Below are 17,617 nucleotides of genomic sequence, written 5' to 3' on the forward strand. Positions count from 1 at the left end.
AAGTTCGTTGAGAACCTCATATCTTTCAATGAATCCATCAAAGAAGGTATCACTGATTTCCTTTATTCTCTTGACCGTGGACACACCACGTTCGTGAGTTAGAACACTAACTTTGCGATCAACAACTCGAGCAAGCTGTCTAGCTTTGACGCAGTACATGATGAGCTTCTTTTGATTCCGTATCAGAATATTCTGGTTAGCAAGGATTCTGGCTTGACCATCCAGGAGTTGGTTTATTTGCAGTTGAAGATTTGCAAACTCTACCTTTGAATTGTTCTGAAAACGAATTGAATCCTTGAAGGAATCATCAATCCAGGAGTTGTGATCCTTTCTTTCAAGCATCTTCTTTAGGACTAGCTCTTGAATTGACTCACGTCCTTGAACGTCTTCCTCCATGTCAAGATGCACAATCTCTTGAGATTTTGCAGAGTTCTCCATATAGTTTTTGTTAGGGATCAAAAAACACAATATAGAGTAATATATATGTGTATGTAAACAGGAGAAGGAAACTCTTGTTTTTGGAAACCCAAAGAACTCTTAAGAGGAGGACGCGGATGTTTGTGGACGGTCAGCACAAAAACTCAAATTGAAATAATATACAACATACTTGAGCATTTCTCAATAAATTTTCTTGCACCTCTCAAGTTAGAAACAAGGAAAAGAATACCTGGAGTCAGGTGGTAGAGTGGAAATTAATCCCACTATGATCATCGAGAAAGGAGTTGTATATATCATCTGACAGTTTGAACTTTGTGTCTTTCGTCTTTCTTCGGTTGACATTCATTCCAGAAGAGTAAGACACGGTGTGTTTAACATATCCGTCAGAAGGCTTTCTCTGAGGAATAAATTTAGGACCTCTTGCAACTAGTTCAAGAGGATCAGGATAGAGAGGAATCTATTTTCTAGACTTAGATTTTCCAGAAATAATCTTATAAACACATGGAATGCTTTTATCAGTAGCACAAGAATTTATACCACGAGAATGCATTTGAACCCTGTGATGATTTTTAGGAAAAAGATCATATTTATAAGATTTTTGATTGTTGTAATGGTTGGAAACAGGACGGGCCAAATTGATAATGCTCTCCTATGGACGTGTTGTTTGCTATTTCCTAACCAAGGACTTCTCCACCGAGAAGGTTTAAAACCAGAATGCTAATGACCCCCGAGTCCTTTTGTTGTCCTGTACAACTGTGAGGGTTGTTTATATATCGTTTTTCAACGCAGAGCGCTATGGTTTTCCACCATTCCGCAGAGCTTATCTGGTTTTCCATAGGAGGGCGATAGGTTAACTTCATCTGGTTGACAATATTATATTTCGCTTCTCCTACCGATTTATCCGAGTTTCTCATCTTGTTTGGTTTGTGCAGTATATCAGGTTGTGCAAAGAAGCATGGGAGAAACCCTACAGAAGAAAATCTAATCTCTACATTCAACATAGGTTACTGTTGTTCATCAATTTGGCATCTGGGTTCTGTTGATAGGGTTTGTATTTCTTGAAACCCTCTTTATTCAATCCATCTGGGTTCTGTCGCTAGTTTTTTTTTTTTTTTTGATTTAAATCTTGAACGGTTAGGTATTTTAGTAATGGAATTGATTCATATTTTATTCTTTTTCATGGGTTTTGTTTGTTTTTCTGTTCGTAATCTGGATATTATCTGTATTGAAATTGAATTATGGTTATTTTTAGATCTTAGTATGATTGATGTATTTTTTTTTATACAAATTTTATTGAATATGATTCAGATTTGATTGATTGAGAATGAGGATGTTTCATGTATAGTGTCTTTGATGTTGTGTTCTTTTACTGCCGTAGAGGCATTGGCCATGGAATTGTTATTGCTAGAATGGATGCTAAATCTTATGTTGCAAGATGGATTTCTAAAGAGATGGGTGGTCTTAGGCTGGTTACTTTGATAATTTAATATCTATGTAGTTTGGATTGATTGATTTTGGTTTGAAAACCAGAGAATTTTGAGTAACTGTGTGGAAGTTAAGTGTTCCCGATATTGAAATTAAGGGTGAAAATTTGGGGTTTTGGGAATGTAGCGTGGATCATATTTGGAACAGTGTTTGAATATAGTAGTAGTGGTGCTGGTGTCAAGCTTTTGATGAGTGTGACTGTGAGTACTGTTTGGGGTTGAAGGAAGCAGTGATGAGGAAGGCACGAAGCAGATGATGCCCCTTTCACACTACTTAAACGAAATATAAGTGTGCTGTGGGAATGGCAATGCTTCTTGTTGCATTGTAGCTGTCGGCCAACTTCCTGATAGCGTTAAGGTTTTTGGCACTCGTCTTTCAGGTTACTCAATCTTCTATTGCAGGAAGAGCTAATTGCTGAGCTCTGGAAGTTGAGAGCAAGGTATGGTCACCATTGCACATTCAAGATATAATGTGAAAGCTCCATTCTGTCTTCTGGTTGGGAGTTTAGTACGATGCAGGAATTCAGCCTGGTGTGTACGAGATTCACTGTTCTCGGAATCAAACAACTGAAGAGATGGTGATTGAATCAACGAAGTGTTGGCTGTTGTTGAGAGGTATGTTGTTTAGGGGATCCCAGCGTCTTGTTTGAAAACTAGAAAATATACTGAAGTTAAACCAGCCTTGACCAATACACTATGGCCCTAACAGAGCTGACCAGTGCCAAGTGAGATGCCTTGTTTCTGCAATAGAAGATTATAGTGCAAAGGAGTGGATGTTTTCGTCTTAGTGTTCTCATTAGTCACTCGTGCCAGCTATGAAGATTATACTAACGCATTGTGTTAACTAGTATTGGTACTTCATCTTGTCTTTTTGTTTTTAGTAAATCTGAGTTTCTTCTTAGGTGATTCAGGCTTGTTATAGCCCTATTTATGATGCTTCGTATATATTTTTATAGTGTTTTAATCCAATCCATTATTGACAAGGCGGGAGAATTTCTCTCCTGTTTTTTTCTTAAATTTCTTGTCAGTCATTATTTTTCTGATGTTTATCTTCTCAGCCTTATGCATCTGTAAAAGCTAGGGAATATCTCGACAAGCCTGCTATAACAATGACCAAGGTGAGCATATGAACTTCCTTTGCTCAAGCTATAGGGTTTATCAAACAGAATGTCTATTTTTTATGTAGTTATCTTCAGTTGTTGTTATTGTGTACCTAGTGTCGGTATCTTGTCTGGAACCTTGGTGGAAATTTGGTAGAAGAAGGAATAGCCCACACGAAAGGGCCTTGACCAAAGTAGATTTTTAACTAGCCGTACCATCTGCAGATTCCTTGGTGACTCTATTGTTGTTTCTTCTACCTATCCCGTCCTTTGTTTCTGTTTATTTTGGTGTAAGTTTGCTCGTTTTTGGCTGTTCCTAAGTAACCTAACAATCATTGGATATTACCAACGGAGTTTTTGCAAGCATTTCTTCTTCTTCAACTAGCAAAGAAACTACTTCTTGTGTTGGAGTCACCCCTCAGCTCTTACCACCTCCATCATCTCAGATGTAAATTTTCCCCATGATTGCTATTACGTTTTCCTTTCTACTTCCATTCTACATATAAATATGGGTTTATTCCACTTGTTTATATGTGCATTTGTACGATTACACTGTGACCCTAATTTGTCCAGAATCATATGATATTGTGCAATAGTGCAATACCTCTAGCGAACACTTGTCATTTGATTAAACTGCTGATAGATTAGAATCATTAGATATATGCCAATGTGTCTGTTGATTTGTGTAGTTATTGTCTTGGATTTCGAAGATGGTGTCAGCCATACAGTTCCTATCCTGCGTCCTGACCTGACAACTTAGTTTAGTCAGGTTAATAAAGCTTAGCATTTTGGAGAGACCGAGAAAATAAAGGAATGGATGGCCGGTGACAGCCGAAGAGAAAAAGTAGGAAATCTCGCTAAAAGGCAACAAGGAGTGTAGGAGGAGTGCCAATGCGTTTGCGCTCTCATCCGCAAGCCGCTTGCACCTCTAAACATCTGATTTATGTATTTATGCCCAACCGACCACTGCTTTCACCTCCACAACATCCGAATTTGGATGTTACTGCCTAGCACCTAACCTACATGGCTACATCCTTCCCCAAATATCAAACTGGATGCTATGCATGACACCCTAGCAATCCTGTTTTGTTTTTCTCAAATTCCCATCTCGACCCAAAACATCTCTTTCCCGTTCTCTCTATCACTCAACGGAACCACCAACACCTTCTTCTTATCCTTTTACCCCACTTAGCTGCACACAACCACCTCCTTCATAATCACCTCTCAAGCCTTTAATTTCTTCCCTCACTCTCTCTCAACCTTATCATCAATAGTAAACATATCTAGAGGAAACTAGGTTTGGGGGAGCTAAATGTAGCCGGAGTAGTTCTAACCAAACCGCGTAATCAGACTACGCCAAAACCGTATCCCATTTTTGATCTCACAATTTTTTTTTGTGTAGGCCCAATGGGCCCCTCCCATTATTTGAGTTTTGTTGTGTCTAGCGGTTTTCGTGTGGTTCAATCACACGGTTCGTTTAGAATTTTTGATGTAGCTGTTGCACCATCAGAAGAGGAGACAGACAATTGATTTTCGTTGTACGAAGGAAAAGGGGAATGATGGAGAAGCGGTTTTGGTAAGTGGGTTTTCCTTAATTGTGGAATTAAAGTCCAATTGATGTATATCTATAAATTAGGAGTTGTTTTTTTTTTTTTTTTTTTTTTTGAAAAGAACTTCATTAAACAGAAAATTAGGTGAGTCTGAAGGTATCCCACTTGGCATATAGCAACGACATATTAGTGTTTTCCGGCATTAGGTGTTTCCATGATTCTCCCATAGTTGGGTAGCTTAGAAAGTTGTTTGCCAGATCACGTAGGTTTGACCTGATAGGCCTCTTAGGAGGTTTACATATTAGCGAATTAAAATAGTAAATTAAGTTTTTAGCAGATACAAGAAGGGGATTCTCTGTTGCGCCTTTCTCCATAAGCTTTATCTTGTTCAATTGTCTTCTGGTTTCTCCATCTTCTATTTCCAGTATGACGCCCTTCCACTTGTTCTTCTTAGCCATCTGAAGAGCCGCGATTACTCCTACTGAGCTTGCTTTGCCAGAGTTTGTTGTTCTGCAGTAGATCCCTGTTGTCCCTGTGACAAGGTGTTTTATGTCAAGGGTAGTTAAAATCAGCCCTGCATTGTTTTGTTCCCTATTTATCACCAGGTAGATGTTAATAGTATTTTTTGGTTCCAAAATTTCCAAGTGTAGGTTGTCTCTCTGAGCTAAAGTTGGATGTCTGTTTAGTATGAACCTATTTTTTGTTTTCTCGTGTGCTCTTAATTGGTTTCTGATCAGAGCAATGGTAACAAGAGGGTTTGGCTGTTGACCCTGAAAAGTGTTTGAACACCTAGTTTTCCATATTCCCAAAGAAATGGTAGCACATATATCTGGTAATTAGGAGTTGTTGTGTAACTAAAGAAACCGGTGTGAGAAGGATCATAAGGAGAGAATTGGTTGTAATTATCCTCGTAAAGGAGTATTAGATTGAAGCGCTTTTTAGCCACGTCCATGGCTATACCGAAAGTAATTTCGTCTTTGTTGACTGCGGGATGTGAGACACGCAGCTACTTGAGATACAAACTTTGCAAGCAAGGTGTTCCCTAGCACGCTCCATCAAAATTCCCTCAAAAGGTTTTTTATTCATCAAATTTGAGATGACGATTGGGTAGTTAGTCTTTTTAATCAACGGTACTCAAACTAACTTGGTGATTAGCAGGACACGCTAAAGGAAAGTTAAAAATTGAAGGTCGATTTAAACTAAGATGAAAGAACTAATTTGGCGCAAAACATATTTTATGTTGCAAGCTCTTTTCTTCCGGTTCAAAAGTGGTTGTAAAGCGTTTTCTCTTCAATTACTATTCATGGTTGTAAAGCGTTTTCTCTAAAACTCCATTTCTCAAATACAGTAGCAAGAATTTAATGGCTGACAGAAGATTTACGGTACCCGTTGTCATCTAACTAAAACTCCATCTCTAAATTACTTTTAACAATAGTGATATGACATTGTGTTGACATTATTGTAGGATGCTGTTTCGGTTTGGATTGGATAATTTCCAAGCAAATATGTACTCGAGCTGTCAATAAAATATTTATTGGACAGGAGAAGACTCGAGTCCTTGCTTGCTCAATTTCAGATGAGCAAACTCAAACACAAAAGGTCGAAATGTAAAGATGCATACGCTTAAAGCACGAGTCAAAGAGTTAGTGGTGTTGTTTTTCAGGTCCCTAATGATAGATTAGTAGCAATTTCTGTTAGTTCTAAACATGCGGTAAAATGAAGCCTGAGATTTTGTTGTGATTGGATGGTTCAGAACGCTCAGGTTTAGTATCACTGATTGTGGCTCAAGCCCTCACCATTTATGAAACTGATAAAATTTTAAGGACGCCATGGACAGTGACGACTGATTTTACACCAGTCTTCAAAAATTTGCAAGTTATCCTCAGTGATTTTTGAACAATGCATGCAGCAAACCGAAAACGGTGAAGTAGTTAGCGCAAAACCGAAGCTACCTCAGAATCTTTGAAATCAATATTTTCTAATTTTAGGAAACGAGCAGTTATTCAAATTTCAATTGTAACAGATGAGGCATGGAGTTGAAGCAGCAACATTAAAGTATCAACCTTCCTACCATTCTTTCCTATTGTCAGTTACTCGTCTGCCAACCCAAGACAGACCTCATCTGGCACTGCCAAAACGGAGGGTCCATTATCATTGAAGCTCAGACTTTTGGGGCATAAACCATTTTCAACCCGGCACTCTCTGTCTTCCACTTCAAAGGTGGGGTAAAAAGCATTTTGCTTCCATTCAAATAAAGAGTTATTTTGTAAAAGGGTCGCATGTTTAATGTCTAATTAGGGTCTGGGTCGTGAAAGATGACGTTGATGTGAAAGGGTCGTAGACTAACGTTAACAAAATGTTAGCTGACTTTATTGTTTCGCATGACACCTTGACTACACGTTGACAGGCGTTGACAGTTTATATATAGTCAAAAGCTACATCTCCCAAGTCCTTTTCCATCTTCTTCCCTCTATTCCATTTCTTATTTAGAGCAAATCTTATGGTGGAATCCATCCATCTTCCATGTTCCACGCCACCTCAGCACTTGAAACTGTGAATGGAAGCGCAAGTGTAATGGTGGAATAGTAGAAACGCTATTCTTAATGGAACTAAAAAAACGCAATTAAGAATGGAGCTAAAAAAACGCTATTAAGAATGGAGCTTTTTTCTCAGCCGTTAGATTTCAACAACTCATTTTAAATCTACGGATAAAAAAAAACACAATTCTTAATGGCGTTTTTTTAGCGCTATTCTTATTAGCGTTTAGCGCTATTCTTATTAGCGTTCAGATGGATTCCACGAACCCTTCCACGAAATCGTGGAACCTTGCTTGGATTTCTGTGGAAGACCCCAACTTGGAAGCCACTAGACTTGACATTCCATGATTTTTCCACACTGAGAATAGTTTGGATTCTACCATAAGACTTGCTCTTATTGCTGCTGTTATTGTCGTTGAAGCTATTGGTGGTTTTATCGAAAGATTACACTCTACTCGGTGATATGGCGATATTGCACGGCTTCAGGAATTAATTATTCTTAAGTGTGAAACTAACAACTAATTCCTTCTCCTCTTTATTGGTTTAAGTTCTATACGGGCATCACCATCTTTTTCAAATTCCTCTAAACGACTTGGTACGCTAAGAAGATTCTCGACGGTGGTAAGACTTCTTTTCTAATTTCGTCATTGTCCCCATTTATGCCTGTTTGGATTTTGATTATTTTTTGTTGAATTATGAATCTGTATATGTTTCAATTCATTGATTCAGGCTAATCTAAATTTGCGGAATCACTTTTGACTTCATTCTGAAAATAATAACTACCCATATCATGGTATATATTTTTCCTCTGAGATATCAATTTTGGATATGAATGTGTAGGTGGATATGAGTGTAGAATTTCTTCTACTTGAACTTTTATAAGCAGTCAAGATGTTCGACGAAATGTTTCTGTATATTTTCCGGTTAAGTTTTTAACTGGGGATAAGATATGACGTGATTTACCTATTTCATAAGGGCATTTTGATAAAAATATTGGACGGTCAAAGTCAGTCCACAACCCTTTTGCATCAACTACAACTTCCACGACTCAGACCCTAATTAGACACTAAACATCCGACACTTTTACAAAATATCTCTTCAAATAAATACTCGTCTACAAAAACAGACTTTTAAGTTTCTCTTTCCTTTTTCATTTACTTGTCCGAGAGAGGACTTGATGAATGGAATGTAAGTTGCGTCTGTGGACCTACTGATGACGATGGTGACATTTACCGACATGAGTAAACACACTGGAGAGGTTGGTGCACTAAAATTTCAAAACAGTTCACATTTTTGTAATTTTTGTTTTACACGTCCGTAGGCAGAACAAAAACGAAGACAAAGAATTTCTTCTGGGACTAGTAATTTTCGAACACCGCTGAATTGGGGGACTTGAAAAATAATTGGGGGCCTCACCAAATTTATACACACTCCATTTATTTTAAGGGGTTCCAAAATATAGTGAAAATACTATTTTGTCCTTCATTAATAATAAAACTTAAAATTCTTTTCATCCTTAACCCTAAGCGTCCATTTCATTTTCATATTTTAACAAAAATAATCGGAGTCCCCCTTTCCCTCTCTCTCAACTATCTTTTCTTCCATTATCGACACGAAAAAAAATAAAATCAATTACAGTTAAAGGGTCGTCAATCCGAAAATCATGAAACCTAACGATTTTTATATTCCTGTAGAGACTATGAAAAATCGTTAGGGTATATGAGGAGCAAGATAACGACCTAAATTCTGATTTTTCATTTTTTTTTCTTTAGGTCAGATTCGTTAGCGTAAGATAGAAACATATGACGATTCTTTGCGAACGACCCCTTTTTAAAAGTTTAACGACTTCATGTAAAAAACAAATAGTCTCTGTCATAAAAATGGAAAGAGTCGTCAACTTACTCGCACTCTCCGAAAAGGGTCGTGAACTTGCCCCTTTTTAAAAGTTAACGATTCTAAAAAAAAAGTTTGCCTCCACCTTTGCTCTTCGTCCTCGTAAGAGCGTCCACAGTGGTGCGAGCATAACTAAAGACCAAAGACTAAAAAAAAAGATCAAATTTGGGTTTAGTCCGTCCTGTGGCGTAGCGGGTGACGAGTAAATTTGGTCGCGCGTTGATATAAAGTCCGCTTCATCGTCCAGCGTAGATAAAGATTACGCCTGGCATGGGGCGTTGATAAAGATAACGCCTGGTATGGGCGTTGATAAAGATAACGCCTGTATGGGGCGTGAACTATAGCAACGCCTGGTGTGTGGAACGGAGATTATACGTTCGCCCGGGTTCAAAAAAAAAATAAAATGGGGCGTTGATAAAGACAACGCCCCAAGCAAAGTTTTCAAAACTTTGTGAAGGTGGGATCATGACTATATGAACGCATGGGTGTCCGGCGTTAACTTTACGTACACCCCATCCAGGCGGACATTATACCAACGCCCCATCCAGGCGGACATTATACCAACGCCCTGCATCAGGCGTTAACTTTACGAACGCGCGGTTACAGGCGGACATTATACCAACGCCCGTCGGGTAGGCGGACATTATATAAACGCCCGACTATATTTGGATTTGGTTTTAATCGCCGACCAAATTTGGTCCGAGTTTTACTCTTTGATCAAATTTTGATCGATGGTCCGTCCCACTACGCCAGCGCACTCGACACCAAATTTGGGTTTAGTCGTCCACTGCAGTTGCTCTAATCGAGCACTCTTTCCCACCCAATGTTCTACCACCCATACGTGGCTTATTAATAACTTGAAAGAACAAGAAAATAAGGAATTGTCAGAGCAATTAGAAGGGAGGGTCCCATTTAACTAGTTTGAGTGAAACTGATTGATTTTGTTAGCAAAATGATGGCTGTTCATTTCGAACAATCTGGCACGTGCTTAGATTGTGTAGATTTTGACGGTTGAGTCGGTTGACTACCAATCTTCTGAAGCTTAACCATTGTGTTTTGAATTGGTCTTGAAATAAATGAGTCGTCATTTCAAACTTGAGCGTCGTTACGAACTATGATAGAGTCGTCATTTGAAATTTGAGGATCGTTTCGGTCCAAAATTTTTGGGTGGCGACCCTTATTTAAATCGTCAGGATTTATCATATGGATTTGCGATTCTGTCTATTGAATTAACGACTCTAGATGATCTAAAAGATGGAGTCGTCATCTTTTTCAAACTTGGTTAACGATTTTTCATAAATGCAGATTGGAGTCGTCAATGTTTGTAAACTTGGTTGACGATTTTTCATAACTGAAGATTGGAGTCGTTTACTCTGTGCCAATTCACCGACGATTTTTCATAACCTTCACCTACATCATTTCCTCCACTAGAATCACTCATTTCAAGTAATCCTAAAATTTTCCCCAAAAACTCACCTTCTTCCTCTCTCTCCAACACAAAAACACATTTTTTCTATTATCAAAATTTAATCCTTAAATCTGATTTTAATCTAACTAAATTAATTAATTTAACTTAATTACTAATTACCACTAATGATTTGGTGTAGTTTAGCCATTTAAAAAAATTGGAATAAGGAATAACTCCCAATTACTATTTCATGACCTTTTTTTTCATGTAGCTAGGGGTCCCCAATTATTTTCCAGGGCCCCATTTCATCGGTGTTTTCGAAAAGTATCCATCGCCCCCACCCAAGAACTGATCAATCTTTTCTTGGCCTGATGGTAAGTATGCTTGTCATTGTGCATATTATTTTTCCTGGCCGCAGTGTTTGCTACTGCTACAGCCTCCTGCTCCACCGGGTGTGATGCTGGTGTAGCCTACGTTCCGCTTCATATGCTGTTATTATAGTCCTTCGCGCCGCTTCTGTAGATAGTCTGCAGATTAAAGGTTGAGGGCTCAGCTGGCTGATGTCCCATAACTCTCAGTCTCCGCGATCTTCTTTGCATTTTCCGTTGCATTCTTCCAATAACAATGCCAAATGACACCTCTTGAGAACATAAATCAGTCCTTTACCTAAGACAGTAAGTGCTCAAGTCAAATTGCTACTTAGCCAGCGAAATCACTGGTATTCCACGAGGAAAATCAGAAAATATGTATTTACCGACACCATTTGACTCGAGTATCTAATTTCGCAAACTGTTTGCAACCAACTTCGCAAACGGTTTGCAACCAAACTTTTTTAAGCAATTTGACTTGACTTGACTGGTACAAGACTTTACATCGACAAGCTTTGATAAACTATTTTGTAAGATAGCTTTTGAGATTGCGATCAGACTGAAATTTTATTACAAGATTTTGTGTTCTAACAATGGTTTCCAGCCGAAGAATTAAAGGTCGGGGAACCACTTCGTTAGAATGGATTCCATCCTACAAAAAGACACCGACAACCAGATGTGACAAGTGAATCAACGCTGAAAATCTTTGGCTCGTTATATATATTTTCTTGATGAAAGTACAGCAACAAAATCAGGGAAATCAGACTATTCTCGACCTAAGCAGATCTTGAGCTTAATAGAACCAATATCATTAGAGTGTAAAAATAGTCACAGAAATGGTGGACGAGTATTTATAGTTACACTTATGAGAGACTACACATATTCTAATACTCTCCCTCGAGCTGGTACCAAATAGTAACAGCTTGAACCAAGAAGGAAAGAAACAAAGGATAAAGCTAGAACTAATATAGCAGAAGTTGGATCACAAAACACTCTATGCAACTTTATCTTGAATACAAGGTCTAGCTTTGAGGTTCATAAGAAGAGAAGGTGCCAAAGTGACCAATCTCATTATTGAGTGTTCAACTTAGCAAATAGCCACTCAACCCCAACCTTTGAAGTATATGCATTGAATTAGAAGAAAGACCGGTGAAGACATCTCTTGAGACAACAACTAAACTACCTAAAAGCCAATTGCAGCAAGAGAAATTCCATAAAGTGGGAGAAGCAATGGAGAAGATAAGATGAAAACCTGCAGATATAAGAAACCACAATCAGTAAGCAACTAACCATTATAGGTACACAAGTAAAAGGGGGCAAATGTGAACTTCTTCAATTAACCGAGCAGTTCACATGTAAAGTGGACTTCTAAAGTATAAAAGAACTGCAATCATAGTTTAATATGCCAATAGTTCACAAAAATAGACTAAGGTATAAAAGAAGGCCTTATCCACTCAACAGAACTATATAGAAGCTAATAAGTAATAACTATGACGAAGAGGTAGAACCTTATGTGGATGGGATAGAACATATAGCACTTCTCATTGGACAAGTCAAGACGACTCAAACCAAAATCACGAGAAGGAATTTTTCTACCAAAAGAATGTCACTGAACAAGAATAAGGCATTCTGTACCAAAGAATAGAGAGAAACGTACAACTAGAAGTCTGTATTTCAATGTGTGTGTGGCTGCAATCTACACTCAGAACTGCTTTTGCCATCCAACTAACTATGATCAAAATGAATTAGACTCTAGTTATCAGTACATTGAAAAAAAAAGGAGACAAAAGTCTAAATTCTCTTTTGTGTTCTATCGCAACTAAAAAACAAGTCAAGACTCTCAAAACTGAAACAAAGGACCATACAGCAAGAGCAACCGTTACAATCAAGCATTCGATTCCTAAAAAGTAATAATGAATTTGTTTAATGAGTAAATACTAGATGGAACCTACATCATATGTAAAATGTCTTAATTGAAAATCCTCAACATTGGGCTTTGTAGTTTGTATTCATAATCAAAGAGTACCTCCCATCCCTAGGAATAATTCCAAGTGCAAGCTCTGGCCAGCCAAGCTGAACTCTCGGTGTTGCAATTCGTGCATGACATCCCTGTTACAATCAACCAGGACAAAGACAAGTCACTCTTAGTACCACAATTACAATATCACCGGAAATTAAAAACACAAATGTGCAATAAATTCGAATGACACAACAGTGCAACTCAGCAGAAATCACAAACCATTGCCAATTCTAAACCACCTCCAAGTGCAAGTCCTCCAACAGCAGGCAGCAACAACTGTTAGCATTTTGTCCTCTGCTCAACATACACTGAAGACTGTTACCCATTTTCCCCTTCCGCATCAATAAATCATAGTTTTCAAACAATATAACATATCTTCGATTGTGTTGGACAAAGATTGTTGATCATGACTGTCAGAATTATCCTCTGCCAAGCCAAACAAAACGCTGATTATTACAGCATAGACCTCTAAATCTTGTTGAAATCCAAGGAATATAATCACATACCAGTCTTTTGGTCTTTCCCAACCGCATTGATATCCGAAACCACCACAGAAATCTCTCACCTTCACCATCTTCTTCTATTTCTTCATTGCCTCGACATATTTCTTCATCAATTCTTCAATAACTGCACAAATATAAGTACCCCCATTTATCAAATTCTGGTGATCAATCAAATAGATACATCAACAACTTGTATCTCTGCTTGAGAAGCATTAGGGCCTTGCAATAATCAAATGCAACTATAGACAAGGTAAGGTCACCCCTGCAATGAGGCAATCCTTTGTTGGAACTAGTGATGACGGAACTGGAACCTATAGCGACAACATTACCAAATAAATTTCAAGAAAATAATAAGATTTCTGTGATGCATTTACCGAACCCCTAATTCACCATCACCACCCTAATTTTATGAAAACCCTAATTCAGAGTAAAAATATGAAGTTCACCATTTTACATAGTGATGAAACCGTGGAATTTCATTGCCGAAAACGAAGACCTAGGTCTAACGAAAAGAAGAACTCACCTTCAATGGAGCTGAAGTTTGGAAGAACACACCCTGAACTAAATCTAAAATTATTAATACAATAAACTCAAAATCCTTCCTTCCTTCCTAAGATAATCAGGAACAAAGGGAATTCATGAAATCAATCAATTTCAATTCCACTTATCTCAAAACTTCAATCGATTATCAGAAGATTCTCAGAAGTAGGGCTGCACAACGGGTAGGGTGGGTAGGATATGGCCTATACCCGCCACCCTACCCGTTTACTGGCGGTTAAGAAAAATTTTACCCGTCATCCTACCCGTCATTAAACGGATAAGATCCTATCCAACCCATTCTCTGGCGGGTCGGGTAGGGTAGGATGGCGGGTATAACCGTTTACTACCACCAACACAAACTCCAATTCCAGTTCATCAGCAACTGCACCACCTCTTCCTTCATACCCTGTAGTTTCTCAACTGACACAAATTCATAGATTCCTTCATTCCAGTTACAATTCAATTCCATTCATCTGCACCAAACAAACTTCCTCACTGCAATCTGGCATTCAATTACCACAGACCCCAAAGCAACAAAATCTGTAGCAAACCTAGGTAATACTCGGCTCAACCACTACAGTGATGGTTTATCAAAATTGATTGTAGTTGTAGAGATACTGGTAAACAGGGTCTTTTCAGACTTGTGAAGAAAACAGTTTTTTAGATTTAAATTTAAACATGCAAATAAATTTGTTTGAAAACTTTATGGAAAAACACCAAGACTTGGATTCCACCATTGACCCATTATTTGATAAATTCTAATAATTAATATTCATGCAATTTTTCTTTTAGAGTGATTCTAATATTATGCCTTTTTGAATATTTTTGAAGTAATAATTGTAATCACAAAGTATAAAACATCAAAAGTTTTTAAAACCCAGCATGCTTCATCAAAATAATTCACAACTATTCAATAAAAACTAATATTTCAAATTCAATTCCATGCAAATAATCAAATAATAATATTGCAAATAAATAATAAAGTTAGAATTATACCATAAATAAGGACCAATGGCTTCCTCCGTCGCCTTGGCTAAGGGGTTTAGCTCCTCATATCAAAAACTTGCTCAAAATTGCTTAATAGGTGTTTTTATTGATGAATATGGTGATAAAGAGAGTTTGCAACGCTGTATAAACGTTACAGCGTCACTGTTACAAAGATGAGTAATGTCGTTTATAAACGATACATATCTAGCGCAGTTGAACTACGACACCCGTTTCTGGTTTTAAGACTGTTGAAGAACGACTGCCTTAGCAGGTCTGTTCTTCCTCTTCTTCTTCCTCCTCGAACAGCAGCAGCAGCACTGTAACTCTCTGTAATCGCTTCTCCTCGGCTCTCCTCTACTCCCAATTCTCTCCTAAGGGTTTCTAACCCTTCTATGACAAAAACCCAACTATATATAGCCTTCAGATTCCCTAGAAACTCGATCAAATTCAAGAATAAATCTCTTATTCTTCACGTGCAGTTTGAACAATAATTCCATCTGTCGATCTTTTATGCGTCTGTTAGCTATTTTATTGCTCCCAAAATCTTCTCTGACTTGAACTCGACTTAATACATGGTTGTACAACGTAGAAAATCCCCCAAAAATCTCTCACCAATCTTTGAAACTCAAAACAGAACACCGTGTCCTGTTAGGACTTTGATTACTTCTCCCGGCCATTCCAGCCCAATTGGTTGGGTCCAATTGATTGTACCAGGCCTGTTTAGTCATGTAGATTCCATACGTACCAAATACAACAATTGAATCTCCTAAAATCACGTCCAAAATTCGATCTCCAAATCTGCCAGACGCTGCATAGTCCTTTCCCGCCAAAACTTGTATTTGAATTATGAAGATGACCTCCCCTTATCCAATTCCGGTCTCCCTTTAGCAGATGCCTGGAAATGAGTCACCCCTTAGTAATTAGGTTACCCTTATCCAAAGTGAGAGTTCGTATAGTAGTTTTCTCCCACAGGCGCAAAAACCATTTTTTTAGCCAATTTCGCCGCAAAAGCCTTATTTTTCCAAAAACACCTACAAATAAATAAAATAACCAATTAAGTACAAAATCGAGCACTAACACTATATACAATTGAGATATATTAGACACATAAATGCGTCTATCATACAGCTCAGCATAGCTCTGTGAGTTTCTCAGCATCAGAATATCTCCATTCCATTTCAGCAGTCACACTCAACACCCCAGGCCCTTTACATTCCAGTCAACAATGCCTTATCTACCACCTGATCTGACTGCCATAAGACATCACCTCCTGCAACAACATTTTCCCACCTTCTTCAACACATACACACTGCATTTCTTCCTTGTCTGTAATTCCATTGACACCATATTACTGCTACTGCAGCTTCTTGCAGCTCTATCTCTACCCCTTCTCAGATTCAAATCCAGCCATCTAACCATGGTAGCAACACAGCTCCAGCACAATGTCCCATATCAACCAGTTTGCAGCTTCACATCGACAACAACCTTACAAGACTAATATCACTTCCTGTAGCTAAAACCATCTTGATCAGTACCAACACCAGCTGGTTCATTCATCTCTATCACTCAATTCCATATCAAATTCACCACCATATGCACCACCTACTGCTCTGCAGCTCATAGTCACTGTAGTGCAATCAACCTGTAAAACCTTGTGCCCACAGCTTCATTCATTGCAAAAAATACTACCTTGACCTGCAATTGCAATTCCACTACTGCAACATTCAGTTCTTGCAGCTTCATCAACTCTGTATCTTCACCAGCTCAGCTTGGTCACAGTTTCATCTCAATCTTCTTCAGAACCATATCAGCTACCTAATTCTTCAACCCAATTAGCTTCACCACAGAACAATTGGTAGCAGCACAATTCTTCTTTCATGTAGCTCCAAGCACCATCTATATCACCTGCAATACAAAATTTCAGCTCCTTTTGTAACCACCATCTTCTGCTGCTTCTTTACAGTGCCCATTTCAGATCCATCTAAGATGCTTCCATAATTCCTTACCTGTAACCAATGGCAGAAACCACTTCAAGCACCAACATTACCATTGCAGCAGCTCAAGCCTGCTCCTGCCATCTCAACAGAGCCTCAACCACAAGTATAAACATGTCTAACAATGGACATGCGAAACACAGCAATGATGGTCCATGGTACTGCTAAACCACAGAGAAGCACCAGAATAACTTGTATATCTAGTAATCACTTGATTAAGCGTAGAAATAGATGTTGTGCTAGTAGACCAACGATGAATTTAGAAACAAAAGCATAACCATAAAAAATGTACAAACAAAAGTATTCTCAAGAAAAGAGTTGTATTCTTTTTGAAATAGACGATGAATCCCAGCCCAATTCCATGTTCTTCACGTGACCTTGTTCTTCATATAACAGTATCATCACCAAAAGCTCTTCATATTGACCTTCTTCTTCAATCATCATCTACGATGATGGAATAAGTACTAAGATCACCAGATAAATCTGCATACAAGTTATCTCTTGTTAGATTCAGTCATAATAGTGAATGATTTGATGCAAAGTTCAGTCATAATACCAACATCAAGTAATATCACAACAAGTTCTGTATATGTTAGAAGAGATATATCACAACATCCTACTATGGAATACAATTTTTCAGACTTTTGGTTCAGTCACAATATCAAGTAATATCACAACATAATTCAGTCATAATACCAACATCAAATAATAATACCAACATCCTACTATGGAATACAATATGGGTAAAGAAAAATTGTATTCCATAGTTCTATCACAATATCTCCAAAATGCAAT

The 17,617-nt window shown here is 38.1% G+C and overlaps 2 long non-coding RNA genes across 10 annotated transcripts; one reads left to right on the forward strand and one right to left on the reverse strand.

The window, feature by feature from the left end:
- Positions 1 to 1,080: 1,080 nt before the first annotated feature.
- Positions 1,081 to 7,043, forward strand: LOC113342295. Of its 8 annotated transcripts, none has more exons than XR_003356579.1 (4): positions 1,081 to 1,485; positions 2,303 to 2,775; positions 2,981 to 3,040; positions 6,038 to 7,043. It is a non-coding gene; the product is annotated as an uncharacterized LOC113342295 (long non-coding RNA). The 8 variants fall into 8 exon arrangements; XR_003356574.1 differs by lacking the exon at positions 6,038 to 7,043 and adding an exon at positions 3,140 to 3,631; XR_003356581.1 differs by lacking the exon at positions 6,038 to 7,043 and having other exon boundaries at positions 2,303 to 2,537; positions 2,632 to 2,775; positions 2,981 to 3,631.
- A 4,522-nt stretch (positions 7,044 to 11,565) lies between these two features.
- LOC113342312 lies at positions 11,566 to 13,989 on the reverse strand. Of its 2 annotated transcripts, none has more exons than XR_003356596.1 (5): positions 13,825 to 13,989; positions 13,305 to 13,425; positions 13,018 to 13,224; positions 12,805 to 12,887; positions 11,566 to 12,030 (listed from the first exon to the last, which is right to left on the reverse strand). It is a non-coding gene; the product is annotated as an uncharacterized LOC113342312 (long non-coding RNA). The 2 variants fall into 2 exon arrangements; XR_003356595.1 differs by having other exon boundaries at positions 12,731 to 12,887.
- Positions 13,990 to 17,617: the final 3,628 nt, after the last annotated feature.

Source organism: Papaver somniferum, unplaced genomic scaffold (assembly GCF_003573695.1).
Source record: "Papaver somniferum cultivar HN1 unplaced genomic scaffold, ASM357369v1 unplaced-scaffold_35, whole genome shotgun sequence".
NCBI lineage: Eukaryota > Viridiplantae > Streptophyta > Magnoliopsida > Ranunculales > Papaveraceae > Papaver > Papaver somniferum.